The sequence below is a fragment of the Lynx rufus genome, unplaced genomic scaffold (genome assembly GCF_022079265.1).
Source record: "Lynx rufus isolate CCGP_SWC_20201006 ecotype Redwood Valley unplaced genomic scaffold, mLynRuf1.p SCAF_13, whole genome shotgun sequence".
NCBI lineage: Eukaryota > Metazoa > Chordata > Mammalia > Carnivora > Felidae > Lynx > Lynx rufus.
The window spans coordinates 31194463-31202121 of record NW_025814827.1 but is presented as its reverse complement, the minus strand read 5'-3'; positions in this window follow the sequence as shown (position 1 = coordinate 31202121).

Sequence of the window (7659 nt, the reverse complement as noted above, 5' to 3'; positions counted from 1 at the left end):
CCAGAGAAAGGAACTGAGCAGCCAGGTATGAACAGAGAAGAGAAACAAAGACAAATGTCTGGTCCAATGACAGAGCATTCAGGAAGAGGAGAGCCACTTTTGATTCAGTACCTAGAACCACAAAATGCTAAGAGTGGGAGAGGACTTCAGAGGTTACAGAGACCAAACCTCTCATTTTATGGATGAACAACTTGCTCATTGGGCCATTCAAATATTTGTGTTTGCCCTGTGGTCCTCTTCCTGTGGCCTAGGTGAATGCTCTGTAGAAAATTCTGAGCTGAGAAAAGAGATAAGCCAGATTAAATCACTGTGCAAGGGGGCTACTTCCCACATGGACACACACATGCATGCCCACATGTGCATGTATTCATGCATATACAAAGAGAGAAAGAGAGTACTGCTCACAGATCAGAGAGATCCCATAAAAAATACTCTGGTCTGGTCAAGGTGAGAAGTATTTTCTGTCCTCCATTTATATATCCCCAAAGGTGTTTACCTGACACCAGCTCTAAATAGTAATTCAACACTGGCTCCACTCAAACTATTATTCTGTCCCTCTTTCCTTAAAATCCTCCTCTATTCTATCCCCTCAAACCCACACATTCAAATCTATTATTAATGAGCTTCTGTCCCAGAAAGTTCACTTAGGATCATAGAATTTTAGAACTGGAAGAGACCTGAGGAATCCTGTGGTAAAGAAACTTCTCATTTTATAAATGAGGAAATAGAGGTCCCCCAAAATGGAATGACTTGGCCAGGCCACCAAAGTTGAGGACACTGCTAGGATTTTCCAAGGCAAATCAGAAGTTGGGATCAGTGAAATGATCTACTGCATCCCTTTGCCAATATTTTCCCTTTGCCTATCACAGTTACCACATCTAGTCTGAAAAGCAGAGAGGAGAATCAAAGAAAGAGTATGGCCTGTATTCCCAATAGTTTTCTATCTCCTGGTTCCAGCCCATCCTGCAATCCATTTGAATTTCTTCCCTTGGTTCTGTAACAACCCTCTTATAATAAATTATCCTTTTTGGCTAATAGTGTACCAAAAAAAAAAATGAGATGGCTTGGGTTCAAATCCTGGCTCCAATGCTTACTAGCTGGGCATCTTGGGCAGTTTCTAAACCATTTTGTGTCACAATGTTCTTTTTTATAAAAAGGAGAAATACTAGTATAGAGTTATTTTGAGGATTAAATTAGATAATGCACTTAAAGTACTTAGCACAGTGTGGCATTCATCCAACAGGGTAAGTACCTATCATGTGCCAGGCACTGCTACAAAATAAACTTTCACTAAATATTACTACTATTGTTATTAGACTCAATACGAGTTATTTATTTGAAACTAAAGAGTCCTTTAGTATTGAGTTATTTAGCTCAATGTGAATTATTTATTTGAAACTAAAGAGTCCTAATTAATACAGAAATTTTTACCAAGAAGTAGTGTCTTGAGTGAAAGATCTTTAGAACAAGTTTGAAACTAGTAGACTCAAACAGAGAGGGAAACAATGAGTACTCCCTCAACCCAGGCTAGGAAATTCTTGGCAGTACATATGATGATGGAGCAAGCAGTTGGTTAAGCAATCCTGTTGCCACCAAAGCTTCAGAGTATGTGCCAACTAAGGGTAAAGTGTTTAGGGTTTATAGCTAATATATCAATCTATCTGATATAAGCAGGTTACTGCTTATACAGTTGACCCTTGAACAATGCAGGTGATTAGGGGCACCACCCTCCACCCCCAACCTCCACTGCACAGTCAAAAATCTTAACTACCCCAAAATTAACTAAGAGCCTTTGTTAACTAGAAACCTTACCAACAACATAAGCCATCAATTAATGCATATGTTGCATATTATATGTATTATATACTGTATTCTTCCAATAAAGTAAGCTAGAACAAAGAAAATATTATTAACAAAATCATAAGGAAGAGAAAATACATTTACAGTGCTGTATTTAGCTAAAGAAAAAATAAAGTAAATAACTGTGTGTAGGTGCATCCGCACAGTTCAAACCCGTGGTGTTCAAGGCTCAACTGCAGTTTGGTAAAGTCCAACAAAAATGAGAAGAGTTTCAATCCATGAGTGATCAAATAGAAAGAGAAAAACAGAAACAACAGACAAATTACAGGAGTACAGAATAAGAAATTAATCATGTGTCTTGCTAAAGTGAAATGGAGAAGATTGGTGGGATGACCAGAATGCTCTGTAATCTGGCAATTTAAAGGGAGATACCTAGGAGGGGCTGAAGAAGTTGAGAAATCTGAAACATCCTCACTGCCTCAAACCTGTCAGACGGGTACTCCTTCTGACAAGAACACATTCCTCCCTTGTAAATTACAATTATTTTTCTCCCTTTTTCCCTTTTTGATTTGCCTTTTGTAACTGAAATATGTATTGCTCACTAGATATCCAAGAAATCCCCACATTTTCCATATCTTTTTCAGCTAGGTAGGGGCAAGTGATTAGTTCTAACCAATGAATAGTAAGTGACCAAGAATTTAAGAGCTAGTGAATGATGCTCCAGTAATGTCTTCTCTGTTGAAGTAACCTAGAAACCACAAGCTGATACTGTTGGTGGGAATGCAAACTGGTGCAACCATGTTGGAAAACAACATGGAGTTTCCTCAGAAAGTTAAAAGAACTAACCTATGATCCAGCAATTGTACTAGTAGGTATTTACCCAAAGGATACAAAAGTACAGTTTCAAAGGGACACATGCACCCCAATGTTTATAGCAGCACTATCAACAATAGCCAAACTATGGAAAGGCCCAAATGTCCATCGACTGATGAGTGGATAAAGATATGGTATACATATACAATGGAATATTATTCAGCCATCAAAAGGAACGAAATCTTGGGGAGCCTGGGTGGCTCTGCGTTAAGCGTCTGACTCTTGCTTTCAGCTCAGGTCATGATCTCATGGTTGTGAGATTGAGCCCACACTGGGCTTTGTGCTGAGTGTGGAGCCTGCCTAAGATTCTCTCTCTCTTGGGGTTCCTGGGTGGCTCAGTCAGTTAAGCATCTGACTTCGGCTCAGGTCATGATCTTGGAGTTCATGAGTTCGAGCCTGGCATCAGGCTCTGTGCTGACAGCTCAGAGCCTGGAGCCTGTTTCACATTCTGTGTCTCCCCTTCTCTGCCTCTGCCCCTCCCCCACTTGCATGCATGCACACACACTGTCTTGAAAAATAAAATAAAAGGAATTAAATTTTGCTATTTACACCAATGTGGATGGAGCTAGAGTATATTATGGTTAGTGAAATATGTCAGGCAGAGAAAGACAAATACCACGATTACACTCTTATGTGGGATTTAAGAAACAAAGCAGATGAACATATAGGAAGGGGGAAAATAGAGAGAGGGAAATAAACCATAAGAGACTCCTTACAATAGAGAACAAACTGAGGGTTGATGGAGGGAGGTGGGCAGGCGATAGGCTAGATGGGTGATGGGTATTAAGGAAGGTACTTGTTGTGTTGAGCCCTGAGTGTTATATGTAAGTGATGAATCACTAAATTCTACTCCTGAAAACAATATTACACTATTTGTTAACTAAGAAGAATTTAAATAAAAATTTGTAAAGAAAAAAAAAGGACCAAGTAGTTCCTCTTACAGGTTTAAGGCACAAATTCATGCTACCTATGTGTCCTTAGGTACCTGAAAGAAAAAAAATGTAAGTCCATTCTGGAGGAATCCAACTTAAAATACGGACTTCAGGGGTGCCTGGGTGGCTCAGTCAGTTAAGCATCCAACTCTTGATCTCAGCTCAGGTCATGATCTCATGGGTAGTGAGTTCAAACCCTGCATGAGTCTCTGTGCTGTCAGACTGGGATTCTCTCTATCCCTCTCTCTTTGCCCCTACCTCCCTCAAAAATAAATATAGAAAAAATCTTTTAAAAAAAACGACATGGACTCCAAAGAATAACAAGAGAAATTTACAACAAGTAACTCACAATCAGAAAATACAAAACATGTGAGAAAACAAGCTATCATGAATGAGAGTTAGCAGAAATAATAAATAACATAATCAGACTTGAAAGACTAAAAGTGTTTAATTTTTCAGATTTAGAATGTAAAATAAGTAAAGTTAATTTGCATGAATAAATAAAAAAAGGGTATCAGATGTATGACTAAGAAACAGGAAGTTCAATTATTGAGAATAGTCAAATTACTTAATTCAGTGAATTACTTAATTGTACCTAGGTATTGTACTTTAACTCTTGCTTTAAATTGTATTATTCCTACAAATCAAAACCACAATGAGATACTACCTCACACCTGTCAGAATGGCTAACATTAACAACTCAGGCAACAACAGATTTGGCGAGGATGCAGAGAGAGAGGATCTCTTTTGCACTGCTGGTAGGAATGCAAACTGGTGCAGCCAATCTGGAAAACAGTATGGAGGTTCCTCAAAAAATTAAAAATAGAACTACCCTACAACCCAGCAATTGCACTACCAACTATTTATCCAAATACCTATATATACTAGTTATTTATACAAAAATGCTAATTTGAAGGGGCACATGCACCCCAATGTTTATAGCAGCACTATCAACAATAGCCAAATTATGGAAAGAGTCCAAATGTCCATTGACTGACAAATGGATAAAGAAGATGTGGTGTGTGTCCATGTATATCTATCTATCTATCTACACACGCATATACATACAATCGAATATTACTTGACAGTCAAAAAGAATGAAATTTTGGGGCGCCTGGGTGGCGCAGTCGGTTAAGCGTCCGACTTCAGCCAGGTCATGATCTCGCGGTCCGTGAGTTCGAGCCCCGCGTCGGGCTCTGGGCTGATGGCTCAGAGCCTGGAGCCTGTTTCCGATTCTGTGTCTCCCTCTCTCTCTGCCCCTCCCCCGTTCATGCTCTGTCTCTCTCTGTCCCAAAAATAAATAAACGTTGGAAAAAAAAATTTTTTTTTAAAAAAAAGAATGAAATTTTGCCATTTGCATTGTATTATGCTAAGCAAAATCAGTCAGTCAAAGAAAGATAAATATCATATGATTTCACTCATGTGTGGAATTTAAGAAACAAAACAGAGGAACATAGGAGAAGGGAAGGAAAAATAAGACAAAAACACAGAGGGAGGCAAACCGTAAGAGACTCTTAAATACAGAGAACAAACTGAGGGTTGCTGGAGGGGTATTGGGTGGGAGGATGAGCTGAATGGGTGATGGTCATTAAGGAGGGCACTTGTTAGGAGAACACTGGGTATTATATGTAAGTGATGAATCACTAAATTCTACTCCTGAAATCATTATTACACTATATGTTAACTAATTTTGATTTAAGTAAAAATTAAAAAATCTTATACAAGAAGCAAAAATAAATAAATAAATAAATAAATTGTATTATTCTTTAAAATGTAAGATAAATTAGTATAAAAAGAAAAAAAGCGTGCCTGGGTGGCTCCGTTGGTTAAGTATCCAACTCTTAATTCCGGCTCAGGTCATGATCTCACAGTTCGTGAGTTCAAGCTCGCATCTGGCTCTGCACTAACAGCATGGAGCCTGCTTGGGATTCCTGGTCTTCCTCTCTCTCTGCACCCCCCACTTGCTCTCTCTCTTTGTCTCTGTCTCTCTCTTTCAAAAATAAATAAACTTAAAAAAGAAAAAGAATAAAAGGGCACCTGAGTGGCTCAGTTGGTTAAGTGTCCAACTCAATTTTGCCTCAAGTCATGATATCAAGGTTTGTGAGACTGACCCCATATCATGCTCTGGGCTCATAATGAGGAGCCTGCTTGGGATTCTCTCTCTCCCTCTCTTTCTGCCTCTCCCTCCAGTCATGTTTGTGTTCACTCTCTCAAAATAAATAAATAAATAAATAAATAAATAAATAAATAAGAAAAAGAATGCAGCTTCTCTGGAAAACAGTGTGGCAGTTCCTCAAAAAATTAAAGATAGAGCTACTCTATGACCCAGCAATAGCACAGTTAGGAATTTACCCAAGGGATACAGGAGTGCTGATGCATAGGGGCACATGTACCCCAATGTTTATAGCAGCGCTTTCAACAAGAGCCAAATTGTGGAAAGAGCCTAAATGTCCATCACCTGATGAATGGATAAAGAAGGTGTGGTTTATATATACAATGGAATACTACTTGTCAATGAGAAAGAATAAAATCAAGCCATTTGCAGCAACCTGGATGGAATTGGAGGCTTTTATGCTAAGTGAAATAAGTCAGAGAAAGACAGATATCATATGCTTTCACTCATATATGGATCTTGAGAAACTTAACAGAAGACCATGGGGGAAGGGAAGGGGAAAAAAAACAGTTACAGAGAGGGAGGGAAGAAAACCATAAGAGACTCTTAAATACAGAGGACAAACTGAAAGTTTATGGGGGCTGGAGAAGAGGGGAAAGTGGGTGAGGGGCATTGAGAAGGGCACTTGTTGGGATGAGCACTGGGTGTTGTATGTAAACCAATTTGACAATAAATTATATTAAAAAAAAAAAAGAAAAGAAAAAAGACAAAGAAAAGAAACCACAAGTTGAGATGGCAATTTCACAAAGCCAAGTAGCCTCAAGCTCCAAATTATCCCACAACATTTACAATCATTCTCATTATTTATGAGTTCTGTATTTGTGAATTAGCCTACTAAAATTTAAAATCACTAAAATCTGTGATCCCAAAATCAATACTGGTGGTATTTTCTTTCTTTCTTTCTTTCTTTCTTTCTTTCTTTCTTTCTTTCTTTCTTTCTTTCTTTCTTTTCTTTCTTTCTTTCTTTCTTCTTTCTTTTTCTTCCTTCCTTCCTTCCTTCCTTCCTTCCTTCCTTCCTTCCTTCCTTTTGAGAGAAAGTACGTGATCAGGTGAGAGGGGGAAGGGCAGAGAGAGAGAAGGAGGGAGAGAAAATCTTTTTTTTCAAATATTTACTTTGAGAGAGAGAAGGAGGGGAGGGGCAGAGAGAGAGGGAGAGAGAGAATCCCAAGTAGGCTCCATGCTGTCAGCACAGAGCCGGATGTGGGGCTTGAACCCACAAACCAAACCATGAGATCATGACTTGATCTGAAACCAAGAGTTGGACATTTAACTGACTGAGACACCCAGGCGCCCCAAGGGATAGAGAATCTTTTTTTCTTAAATTTTTTAACGTTTATTTATTATTGAGAGACAGAGAGAGGCAGATCATGGGCATGGGAGGGGCCAAGAGATGGGGAGACACAGAATCCGAAGCAGGCTCCAGGCTCTGAGCTGTCAGCACAGAGCCCGATGTGGGGCTCCAACTCACGAACCTCGAAATCATGACCTGGGCGGAAGTCGGACACTTAACCGATTGAGCCACCCAGGTGGCTCCACCCAGGTTCACCACCGAGCATGGGTGGAGCTTGATCTCACAACCATGAAATCATGACGTGAGCCAAAATCAAGAGCCAGACACATAACCAAATAAGCCACCCAGACGCCCCTATACTTGTTGTTTTTTCATAATCACTCACAGGCATATGCAGAGTGGTGAAAAATTTGAGTCACCTGGTGTCTACGTTGTCTACATTGCCTTAAACAAGGCAATATTTCACTGCCTTCTCATAATATAAATTTGTGTCCTTTTCATGATCTATTTAGTGCCAGAAGTTTAACATTTTTGTTCTTTTTGTTCATGATTTTGCTATTTAAAGTGGCCCTCATGCTTAGTGCTAAAGT